Genomic DNA, 12,706 nt, shown 5'->3' on the forward strand with positions numbered 1-12,706 from the left:
TGGAGAACAAGTCATATGAATCAAGGTTAGCAGAGCTGGGACTTTTCTCTTTGAGAGTAGAAGAATGAGAGGGGACTTGACAGAGGTCTACAAGATTATGAGAAGCATAGACAGGGTGGATAGTCAGTATCTGTTTCCCAGGGCAGCAATAGCAAATACCAGAGGGCATCTGTACAGAATTAAGGGAGGGAAGTCTAGGGGAGACATCAGTGGTAAGTTTTTTTACACAGAGGGTTGTGGGTCCCTGGAATGACTTGCCAGTGATGGTGGTGGAGACTATAACATTAGGGCTATTTGAGAGCCTCTTGGACAGGCACATGGATGAAAGAAAAATAGAGGGTTATGTGGTAGTGTGGATTTAGTACATTTTTTTTAAGGGTTATATGGGTCGGCACAACATGGAGGCCTGAAGGGCCTGTACTGTGCTGTAGTGTTCTATGGTTAACAGTGTTATGTGTGTACATATGTGTAAATATAACTCCCAAACCATTGAGCTCAGGGAATACCAAGCTTAGAGTCTTAAGATGGTAAAGTATGAAAGTTCAGCTCATCCACGGAATAAATGATGAGAGAGAGATATTTGTAATCGAAGGTGAATGTCGAGAGTAGGCAATTGCTTCCAATTCCACAAGTTCCACGGTGATAAAACAGGATAACAGTCGCCGAAGATCTTATCCGTCTTTGTTCCAAATCCACATTATGAATTATCACCAAAACTAGCTGATAACAGGGGTACCGTCTTCAAAGGGAACTACCACCCAGGCAAGGGTTAACACACAGGTAGATTCCACAAGGTACTCCCAATCCAGGTCCAACACACAAAGTATTACGGACAGTGATTTCCACAGAATCTCTTTCTCACAAGTGGTTACCACATAACACACCCAAATCCAGTTAAGGGTTAACAAATGTGGTAGCCATGGGATACTCCATCAAAATCCCCATATGGATTATAGGAATTATCACCAACAGTGATTTGTCACGGGTTACCCTGTACAAGTGAATTACCACCCCCAGGCAAGGGTTAGCACAAGTGGTCTTCACAGGATACTGCCAAACCTAAAGATCCACTCCAGTGGATCAAACAAAGTGACAATCACACATTCAATAGACAATAGGTGCAGAAGTAGACCATTCAGCCCTTCGAGCCTGCACCGCCATTTTGAGATCATGGCTGATCATCTACTATCAATACCCGGTTCCTGCCCTGTCCCCATTTCCTTTGATTCCCCTATCCATAAGATACCTATCTAACTCCTTCTTGAAAGCATCCAAGGAATTGGCCTCCACTACCTTCCGAGGCAGTGCATTCCAGACCCCCACAACTCTCTGGGAGAAGAAGTTTTTCCTTAACTCTGTCCTAAATGACCTACCCCTTATTCTCAAACCATGCCCTCTGGTACTGGACTCTCCCAGCATCTGGAACATATTTCCTGCTTCTATCTTGTCCAATCCCTTAATAATCTTATATGTTTCAATTAGATCCCCTCTCAATCTCCTAATTCCAGTGTGTACAAGCCCAGTCTCTCTAACCTCTCTGCGTAAGACAGTCCAGACATCCCAGGAATTAACCTCGTGAATCTACACTGCACTTCCTCTACAGCCAGAATGACCTTCCTTAACCCTGGAGACCAAAACTGTACACAGTACTCCAGGTGTGGTCTCACCAGGGCTCTGTACAAATGCAAGAGGATTTCCTTGCTCTTGTATGCAATTCCCTTTGTAATAAAGGCCAACCTTTCCATTAGCCTTCTTCACTGCCTGCTGCACTTGCTCATTCACCTTCAGTGACTGATGAACAAGGACTCCTAGATCTCTTTGTATTACTCCCTTACCCAACTCTATACCATTCAGATAATAATCTGCCTTCCTGTTCTTACTCCCAAAGTGGATAACCTCACACTTATTCACATTAAACGTCATCTGCCAAGTATCTGCCCACTCACCCAGCCTATCCAAGTCACCCTGAATTCTCCTAACATCCTCATCACATGTCACACTGCCACCCAGCTTAGTATCATCAGCAAATTTGCTGATGCTATTCTCTATGCCTTCATCCAAATCGTTAACGTAAATGGTAAACAGCTGTGGTCCCAATACCGAGCCCTGTGGCACCCCACTAGTCACCACCTGCCATTCCGAGAAACACCCATTCACCGCTACCCTTTGCTTTCTATCTGCCAACCAGTTTTCTATCCATGTCAATGCCTTCCCCCCGATGCCCTGAGCTTTGATTTTACCCACTAATCTTCTATGTGGGACCTTATCAAATGCCTTCTGAAAATCGAGGTACACTACATCCACTGGATCTCCCCCATCTAACTTCCTGGTTACATCCTCAAAAAACTCCAACAGATTAGTCAAGCATGATTTACCCTTGGTAAATCCATGCTGGCTCAGCCCAATCCTATCACTGCTATCTAGATATTGCCACTATTTCATCCTTAATAATGGACTCCAGCACCTCTCCCACCACCGATGTCAGGCTGACAGGTCGATAGTTCTGTTTTCTCCCTCCCTCCTTTCTTAAAAAGTGGGATAACATTAGCCATTCTCCAATCCTCAGGAACTGATCCTGAATCCAAGGAACATTGGAAAATGATTACCAATGCATCCGCAATTTCCAGAGCCACCTTCTTAGTACCCTAGGGTGCAGACCATCTGGACCTGGGGATTTGTCGGCCTTCAGTCCCATCAGTCTTCTCATCACCGTTTCCTTCTGAATGTCAATCTGTTTCATTTCCTCTGTTACCCTATGTCCTTGGCCCATCCATACATCTGGGAGATTGCTTGTGTCTTCCTTAGTGAAAACAGATCTGAAGTACTCATTAAATTCTTCTGCTATTTCTCTGTTTCCCATAACAATTTCACCCAATTCATTCTTCAAGGGCCCAACATTGTTCTTAACTATCTTCTTTCTCTCACATACCTAAAAAAGCTTTTGCTATCTTCCTTGTATTCCTGGCTAGCTTGCGTTCGTACCTCATTTTTTTCTCCCCGTATTCTCTTTTTAGTTAAGTTCTTGTTGTTTCTTAAAAACTTCCCAATCATCTGTCCTCCCACTCACCTTAGCTCTGTCATATTTCCCTTTTTTTTTAATGCTATGCAGTCTCTGACTTCCTTTGTCAACCACTGAGGCCCCTTTCCCCCCTTTGAATCCTTCCTTCTCTGGGGGATGAACTGATTTTGCACCTTGTGCATTATTCCCAAGAATACCTGCCACGGTCTTTTCTGCTAGGCTATCCGTCCAGTCAACTTTGGCCAGCTCCTCCCTCATGGCTTCATAGTTTCCCCTGTTCATCTGCAACACTGTCACCTCCGAGCTGCCCTTATCCTTCTCAAATTGCAGATAAAAGCTTATCATATTGTGATCACTACCTCCCAATGGCTCCTTTACTGCGAGATCGCTTATCAAATCATGTTCAATACATAACACTAAATCCAGAATAGTCTTGTCCTGGTCGGCTCTCGTACAAGCTGTTCCAAGAATGCATCCCGTAGGCACTCTACAAACTCCCTATCCTGTGGTCCAGCACCAACCTGATTCTCCCAGTTCACCTGCATGTTGAAATCCCCCATAACTTACTGCGACATTACCTTTACCACATGCACATATACCCTTGTACGTTCATTTCCCAGGTCTGATCTCCCTGCAGCCATGTCTCCGTTATCCAACAACATCATAGTTACCCATTCGCACCTGGGCTTCAAGCTCATCCGCCTTATTCCTGACACTTCGTGCATTCAGATATAGAATTTTTAACCCATTTCTCCTCTCTCTGTTTGAATCGCTGCCTATTGTGCTTAACCCAGCTCACTGAACTCCCATCGGGCTATACGCCCCTAGAATTTTGTTGTCCTTCCTACATTTACTTATTCTTGCAACACATTTAATTCCATCTTCCGTCAGACCATCCCTCTGTACACGAGTCCTCCTTATCACTTGTTCCGCCCCACCTTCCTCTACTACACAATATTTCGGAACCGTGTAGTCCCCACCTGTCCTTTATTCATCCTCTCGCTATCCTCTCTCACATTCTGGATCCCCGCCCCATGCAAATTTAGTTTAAACCCTCCCAAGAAGCTCTAGCAAACTTCCCTGCAAGAATGTTAGTACCGACTCCAGTTCAGGTGTAAACCGTCCCTACGGAACAGATCCCACCTTCCCTGGAACAAGGCCCAATTATCCACAAACCTGAAGCCCTCCCTCCTGCACCATCCTCTCAGCCACGTATTAATCTTTATAATCCTCCTGTTCCTTGCCTCACTCGCACGTGGCACAGGTAGCAATCCTGAGATTGTTACCCTGGAGGTCCTGCTCTTCAGCTTCGCACCTAACTCCCTGAACTCCCTACGCAGGACCCCCTCACTCATCCTACCCACGTCATTGGTCCCTACATGGACCACAACATCTGGATCCTTGCCCTCCCACTCGAGAATAACCTGTACCCGATCTGAGATGTCTCGGACCCCGGCACCAGGGAAGCAACATACCATCCGAGACTCCCAGTCTTCCCCACAAAATCTCCTATCAAAATCCTACCCTGACTATAGAATCCCCTATCACTACTGCTCTCTTCTCTTCCCTCCTCCCCTTCCTAGTCGCAGGTCCAACCACAGTGCCAGAGACAGGACCACTGCAGCTTATTCCTGTAGGTCATCCCCACCAACAGTATCCAAAACAGTATACTTATTTTGATGGAAACGGCCACAGGGGTGCTCTTCTCTCTCTGTCTGCTCCCCCTGCCTCTCTTGACTGTCACCCATTTGCCTACCTCCTGTCTTTTCGGTGTGACTGCCTCCCGATAACTCTTATCTATCTCTGCCTCTGCCTCCCGAATGATCCGTAGTTCATCCAGCTCTTGCTTCAATCCCTAACTCGGTCTGATAGGAGCTGCAGCTGGATGCACCTATTGCAGGTGTGGTCATCAGGACAACTGTGTTGACCCTGACCTCCCACATACTGCATACGGAGCACACCACTGCTCTAACCGTCTCCCCCATTACCTGATCCCAGATTAGTCAGAATAAATGAAAAGCAGGCTTCTTGCCGAAGTCCTCTTGCGCTGAAGCCCGCTGAGCCAAAGCCCAGCACTCTGCTCCTGCGCACATCCGCTGCCCGCTCCTGAAAGTGGGTCGCTTTTTAAAGCCCGCGCTCGCCACTGACGTCACCCGCGCTCACGCAGCTTTACCTTCCTCCTCAGGTATTTTCCAGGTATTTGCTGGATCAATAATCACCCACCCTTGTGGGCACAGGAGAGTTCAAACAGTGAACTTCGGCAACTAGGTCCTTTGTTTCGAACCTTCCATCTTCTTTCTTTCTCTCCATCTGACTGTCTGTCTCTGACTGTCCTTGCTTAAATAAAGCAAACTGCGAGCTATGTGAACACAAGCTGTGAGCAAGTGTAAGCACGCTGCAGAGTCAAATAGTTCCACCCCTCCCTCTCTCTCAGTAAGAATCAAACAGGAGCTGAGAAAGCCGGCGGCTGACGTCACTCAGGCACTCTCTCTTAAAATGACAAGAAGCCTAGTGGTTCATCTCACCACGATCAACCAATACTTTTTCCTTTAGTCCGAGAGAGTCCTTCTACTCAGTTCCTTCAGTAACACGATTGTAGTCTGTTTGATGTATCCACCGAGATTGCCCCTTCAGTCTCAGAGCCGTGGAGTGGTCAGTAGTACCTAATATGGTCCTCTCCACCGAGGTCTGAGTTTCCCTCAATCCCAGTTCTTGGTCAGGACAAAATTCCCAGGTTCTAGGGTTGGGATAGTCACTCCTCTCTGCGGGGTGGTTCTCTTCATTGTAAGCCTGTCGTACCTGTGAATGTAATGCTTGGAAAATTTTGTTTAGTTGGCATATGTATTTCCCCATCTCTTCCCCGAGGGTATGCATATCCAATTTACCTGGTAGACTTTCTGGGAACAATGGTGCACAAGGTCTTGGTCCACAGGGTGTCCTCATGGGCCGTCCATAAATGATTTCAGCTGGTGAGAACACTGTTTTCCCCTGTGGGGTGACCCTCATGGGTTAGAATAGGTCTAACAGTGGGACCTTCAACCAGTGAGTCCAGTCTCCGCTGTTAGTTTGGCCAATTTACTCTTCAGAGTGCCACTGACTCTTTCCACTAAGCCAGTGGCCCGTGGGGTGGTGTACACACTGGAATTGTTGCTTGATAGTTAGTTTGTTACACACCCCTTCACTTGCTTTAGCCACAAAATGTGGACCATTGTCAGAGCTCAGCATCTCTGGCAGGCCGTACCTGGGAATTATATCCCGTAATAATACCTTCACAACAGTCATAACAGTATTATTGGTAGTTGGAATAGCTTCAATCCATCTATTAAATGCATCTATAATAACTAAGCAGTATCTATAGCAATGTACTCTAGGTAATTCAGTAACATCAAATTGTAGACACGAAAATGGTCAAGGGAGTCGTACCCGGTGTGCAGGTTAACAAACCATTCCCTCCTTTTCCAGGTGTGTACATAATTGACCAATATAGGTAAAAACTGTGTAGGAACACAAACCTGTCCCGCTGGGGTGATGCAGAAACCACGGTCGGGGTCTTTCTGGCACCCCACCTGGAACTACAGCTTGCACTCCTCCTCAGAGGCGTCCCCCTGAAAAGTACGTACCTCCCACATGTCTGGCAAACCCGTTTCTGCTTGAGTCACGGAGGATTGCTTGATGGGAACCCGAGAGACTACAACTATCGAGGATTGTGCAGCACTTTTCGCTGTCTAATCTGCTAAAGCATTGAGTTCAGTGACCTGGTTGGCCATGCGGGTGTGGCCGCACATTTAATAATAGCCAAAACTCGAGGTAGCTGTTTGAGCGGTGAGTAAGTTGTTTACAAAGGAGGCATTACTAATGGGGTGGCCAGAGCAAAGCAGGAATCCCCATGTTCCCAGACAGCCCGGTAGTCATGTACAACTCCAAATGCATAACGGGAGTCCGTGTAATTGTTCGCACTTTTATCTGTTGCTAGGATACAGGCACAAGTCAGAGCAAACGGCTCAGCCTTCTGGACGAGACAGCTGCTTCAAAAGAGGCCTGCTCAATTACTTCACTGTCTGTCACTATCGCATCGCCAGAATATTGTTTCCCTGCTGGATCCACAAAAGGGCTTCCATTCTCATAAAACATTCCAGTTCTCGGGCTTGAGGGGATATTGCAGAGTGGATGGGAGAGTCTGTCCTTCTTTCATGGTGATCCGGATGGGGGGGCAGTTTTAGAAATTAACAAGCAAGGCCAATTTCATGGCCTGAGATTGCCCAGAGATGGGGTACAGCCTCTTGGGTTCGGTCAATATTAAAAGAGTGTCTTACCAGATGTCCTGTCTTCACCCGAGTCCTTCTAGTATCAGAGTTGGCATGCGGCCAAGTCTGGCCAGCCTCCCTCGGTGCTGGAGGGCTTGTTTCATCAGGGTGTAGGCAAGGAAACCCCAGGCTCTTTGGCTTGAACCCAAGGCAAACCCTCACGGTGGTATGGGGAACCACCTGTCCTGTCTGTCGCCAGAGGAAATCCGGAACTTCGGCCAGTAATGCACTGTTCTCCTCTTCCTTTAACCTCTCTAATGTGACTGGGAACTTTGTCCCTAGAGGGGTGCATAATACTGGCTTTTCTCAATACCCCTGGAATTCCACCTGTAGTGGCTGTGTATGTGAATATGTGCGTTCCGTGCCTTCGAACCCAGACAGAGTGATTGTAGTGTTTGATAGCTGGAATCCATTTTCCGATATTATTTCCTGATTGAGAGTGGTTGTGGTTGCCGGCATATCAATCATAAATGGAATTGGAATTCCAGCAACTTACAATGTTCCGTCGGGCTCTTCCTGAGGGGTGGTACTCACGGCAGGAAGCATCCTTGCTTGTTAATTTGAAAACGGGTTGTTGTCCCCACCTGTCCCTTGGTAGGTTTTTGTTCCCATTTCTGATCCCCAGATATCGCCCTCTCGCATCCTTCTTCCCACTGAACATCTTCACCTTTAATATTAATTCCCTTCTGGGTTGATTGGGATTTGAAAGTCATGGTCCCAACAATATGTCAAAGCTCGTCACATTCGATTTTGGTCATTGTTAGGCCAATCCATATTATTTGTTTTAATCATGTTGGCTAACTTAGTTGGTAAGTATTGGAGCAGTAGGGAGTTAAACTGGGGGGACAGATTCCCATCTTTACAGGCTTGGTCTGAAGTTGTTCAGACCTCAGATGGAGTCAGCAATCAAGTGGCTGAGCATGGTGCGATGATTGTGCTGAGCTGTGTATATCACAATGCAAGAAGCATCGTAGGAAAGCCAGATGAGCTCAGGGCAGGGAATTACAATATTGTAGCCATGATTGGGACATTGTTGCACCCAATAGTCTGAGGGATTTAGAGGAACAAATTTTAGAGAGATCACAGACCATGCCAAGAAACAAAACTTGATGCAGTAAGTGATTTTAACTTTCCATATATTGACTAGGACTCCCATAATGTAAAAGGACTAAATGGGGTAAAGTTTGTCAAATGTGCCCTTAATCAGTGCGTAGGAATCCCGACGTAGAAGTGTGCAATAAGCTGTTAGGAAATGATCCAGGGCTGATGACAGAAATTAGTGATCATAATGCCATGAGATTCAAAAGTAAATATGGAAAAAGAGAGGTCTGGACCATGGATTGATATTCTAAATTGGAGAAAGGTCAATTTTGATGGTATCAGAAAGGATCTGATAAGTATGGTTTGCGACAGGCTGTTTTCTGGCCAAGGAGTACTTGGTAAGTGTGAGGCCTTCAGAAGTGAAATTTTGAGGGTGTTTAGTTTGTATGTGCCTGTCAAAATAAAAGTTGAAAGGTAAATGGTGCAGGGAACCTTGGTTTTCAAGAGATATTGAGGCCCCGGATATTTTATTCTTCTGAATGCCTCAGACAGTTGGGTGCTACCAAGACTCATTAATGACCACAAATCATAAATCCATGCGAGCTCATCTGACTTTTTTTTGTCATCTTCTGTTGGTTTCTAAAAGCTTCCCAATAGTTTTTTGCTCTTTTGTTTGCTCTATCTTTGGTCTTTATGTTGGTTTTGGCTTCTCATTTCAGCCATGGTTGTGTCATTCTGCCTTTCCAATGCTTCCACTTCTTTGGGATGTATTGATCACTCAGCTCCCGAATTGCTCCCAGAAACTCCAGCCATTGCTGCTCCGTTGTCACTCCTACCTTTCCCCTTACAAGTTTGGCCAGCTTCTCTGTCATAGAAACATGGAGAAGTTCAGTACAGAAACAGGCTGTTAGCCCACCTAGTCAATGCTGAGAACACACTTAAGCTGTCTAATGCAACTACTTGCACAGGGACAATCACCCTTCATGCCCCTACCATCAAAATACCTATCAAACTTCTCTTATTGTTGAAACTGGGCTTATATTCACCACTTTTGCTGGCATCTCATTCCACACTCTCACGACCATTTCATTAAAGAGATTTCCCAAATGTTCCCATTAAATTTTCACCTTCCCCACTTACCCATGACCTCTGGTTATCATCCTACCCAACCTCAGTGGAAAAAGCTGTTTTGCATTTACCCTATCTATACCCTCATAATTCTAACAGATCCTCAAAGCAATGTATAATTTACTTTCTGATGTTTAGACCCTTTTTTAGGGCTATAAAGTGATGAGGGGCATTGATCGTGTGGATAGCCAGAGGTATTACCCCCAGGGTTGAAATGGCTAACACGAGGGGGCATAGTTTTAAGGTGCTTGGAAATAGTTACCGAGGGGATGGCAAGGGTAAGTTTTTTACTTAGAAAATAGTGTGTGTGTGCAAACCACTGCCAGCAGTGGTGGTTGAGGCAGATACAATAGGGTTTTTTAACAGCCTCTTACATAGGCACATGGAGCTTAGAGAAATAGAGGGCTCTGTGCTAGGGAAATTCTAGGCAGTTTCTAGAGTAAGTTACGTGGTTTGGCACAACATTATAGGCTGAATGGCCTGGAATATGATGTAGATTTCTATGCTCAATGATCTATATTGAACAGTGAAATAACATCTCTTCTTTAATCTGTACAGGGTCCACAATTTTAATGTGGCCTTTTCACACTCCAATAGAACCTTTGTCCATCTCCTGAGTAAATAGAGATGAAAACATATTTAAGATCTCCCCATCTGCTTTGGTTCCATACGTGGATTGCCATTCTGGTCTTCCAGAGAACCAACTTTGTGCCTTAAAATCCTTTTGCTCTTAATCTATCTCTGGAATCCCTGATGATTAATCTTTTCTGCAATGGCAACCTCATGCCTGCTTTTAGCCATCCTGATTTATCTCTTATGTGTTCTCTTGTATATTTTATACTTCATAAGAACCTGCCTGCCTATCCCTGTTATGAAACTCCATTTTGTGCATCACCAGGGTCTCAATATCTCTTGAAATCCAAGGTTCCCTGCAGTTTCTATCTTTACCTTTTATTCTGACAAGCACATACCCGCTTTGTACTTTCAAAATTTCACTTTGAAGGCCTCCCATTTACCAAACACACCTTTGCCATAAAGCAGCCTGTCCCAGTCCACAGTTGCCAGATCCTGGTATCTTAATTCCAGGTGTTGATCCATTCCCTGAACACATCCACCTTTCCTATCATGCTCCTTGCATTGAGATATACAGGGTTCAGCATATTCACTGCACCATGCTCAACGTTTTTCATTCCTGACCTTGTCTGAGGTCTGAACAACACCTGTCTCCACAACACCTCCACTATCTGTTCTGTTATTCAGGCATCCATTCCCCCTGAGACGTTAGTTTAACCCCCCTTACCCCCACCCCCCACCATGCAGCTCTATCACCCCTTTGGTTTTCATCTCCCAGATCAATAAAAAGGAGGTGCATACAGGCAGATAGAACAAATGGGCTACTTATGAGATACAGGAAATTCAAGTGAACACTGATGAAAGAAGGCATGAGGTTGCCCCAGCAGACAAGGTGAAGGAGAATCCTCATGGATTCTGCAGATATGTTAAGTGCAAAAAGATTGCAAGGGAAAAAAATAATCCTTTACAAAATGCAGAATGGTAATCCATATGAGGAGACAAAATAGATGGGGGAGATTTTTTTCTGCATTCGTATTTACTCAGGAGGTGGATACAGAGTCTATAGAAGTGAGGCAAAGCAGCATCAAGTTCATGGACACTGTACAGATTACAGAGGTGGAGGTGTTTGCCGTCTGAAGGCAAATTGCCATGGATAAATCCCCAGGGCCTGACAAATTGTTCCCTGGGACCCTTTGGAAGACAAGTGCAGAAGTTGTCGGGGCCCAAGCACAGATATTTTAAATCATCCTTAGTGACAGGTGAGGTAGTGGAGGATTGGTGGACAACCAATGTTGTTCCGCTGTTCAAGAAAGGCTCTAAAAATAAACTAAGAAATTGTACATTGGTGTGCTTGACATCAGTAGGGGAAAGTTATTGGAACTTATGTGCAGGAACCGGATATATAAGTATTTGGATAGATGTGAATTGATTAAGGATAGACAACATGACTTTGTGCTTGGTAGTTCATGGCTCACCAATCTTATAGAGTTTCTCGAGGAAGTTATCAGGAAAGTGGATGAAGGCAAGCAGTGGATGTTGTCTACATGGACTTCGGCAATGCACTTGACAAAGTCTCATATGGGAGGCTGGTCAAGAAGGTTCAGTCACTCAGCATTCAAGTTGAGATAGTAAATTGGACGAGACACTGTCTTTGGGAGAAGCCAGAGTGTGGAAGCAGATGGTTGCCTCTCTGACTGGAGGCCTGTGACTAGTTGTGTGTCATAGGGATCAGTGCTTGATCTGTTGTTGTTTGTCATCTATATCAGTAATCTGGATGATAGTGTGGTTAACTGGATCAGTAAATTTGTGGATGACACCAAGATTGGGGTGTAGTGGACAGCGAGGGAGACTATCATGGCTTACAGTGCGACCTGGACCAGCTGGAAAAATGGTTTGAGAAATGGAAAATGGAATTTAATGCAGACAAGTGTGAGGTGTTGCACTTTGGTAGGACCTACCAGTGTAGGTCTTACACAGTGACTGGTTGGGCACTGAGGAGTGTTTTAGAGGAAAGGGACCTGGGAATACAAGTCTGTAATTCACTGAAAGTGGTATCACAGTTAGATAGAGACGGAAAGAAAGATTTCATCCCATTGGCCTTCATGAACCAAAGCACTGACAACAGTAGATAGATGAAAGTTGTAAAAGAGGTTCCGAGAGTTCAGAGAAAATTCACAAGGATTTTGCCAGGTCTGGAGGACTTGGGTTACGAGGAAAAATTGAACAGGTTAGGACTTTATTCCTTGGAATGTAGAAGATTGAGGGGAGATTTAATTGTGATAGAGGGGCATAGATAAAATGCAAGCTGGCTTTAACCACGGAGATGGTGTGGAACTACAACCAGAGGCCATGGGTTAAGGGTGAAAGGTGAAATGTTAAGGGGAACATGAGGGGAAACTTCTTCACACAGATGGTCATCTGGGTGCGAAACGAGCAGCCAACACAAATGGTAAATGCGAGCTGGATTTCAACATTTAAGGAGTTTTGTGTAGGGACCTGAATGGTAGGGGAGTGAGAATGGGAAGTTTAAATAGTTTAGCACAAGCTAGATAGCCCAAAGGGCCTGTTTCTTTGTTGGTACTTTTCTGCAAGAGCCTTTAACAGCTGTGCGGACCAACCATTCATCTCAGCAAGAAATTTT

General features: G+C 45.2%; 1 protein-coding gene and 1 long non-coding RNA gene across 2 annotated transcripts in view; one reads left to right on the plus strand and one right to left on the minus strand.

Moving 5' to 3' along the window:
• The window catches only part of LOC140722306 (uncharacterized), a 532,443-nt gene that overhangs the window by 503,251 nt on the left and 16,486 nt on the right, over positions 1 to 12,706 (plus strand). The window lies entirely within an intron of this gene.
• LOC140722301 (uncharacterized) overlaps positions 1 to 12,706 on the minus strand; it is a 1,042,646-nt gene that overhangs the window by 170,659 nt on the left and 859,281 nt on the right. The window lies entirely within an intron of this gene.

This window comes from Hemitrygon akajei, unplaced genomic scaffold (genome assembly GCF_048418815.1).
Source record: "Hemitrygon akajei unplaced genomic scaffold, sHemAka1.3 Scf000074, whole genome shotgun sequence".
Lineage (NCBI taxonomy): Eukaryota > Metazoa > Chordata > Chondrichthyes > Myliobatiformes > Dasyatidae > Hemitrygon > Hemitrygon akajei.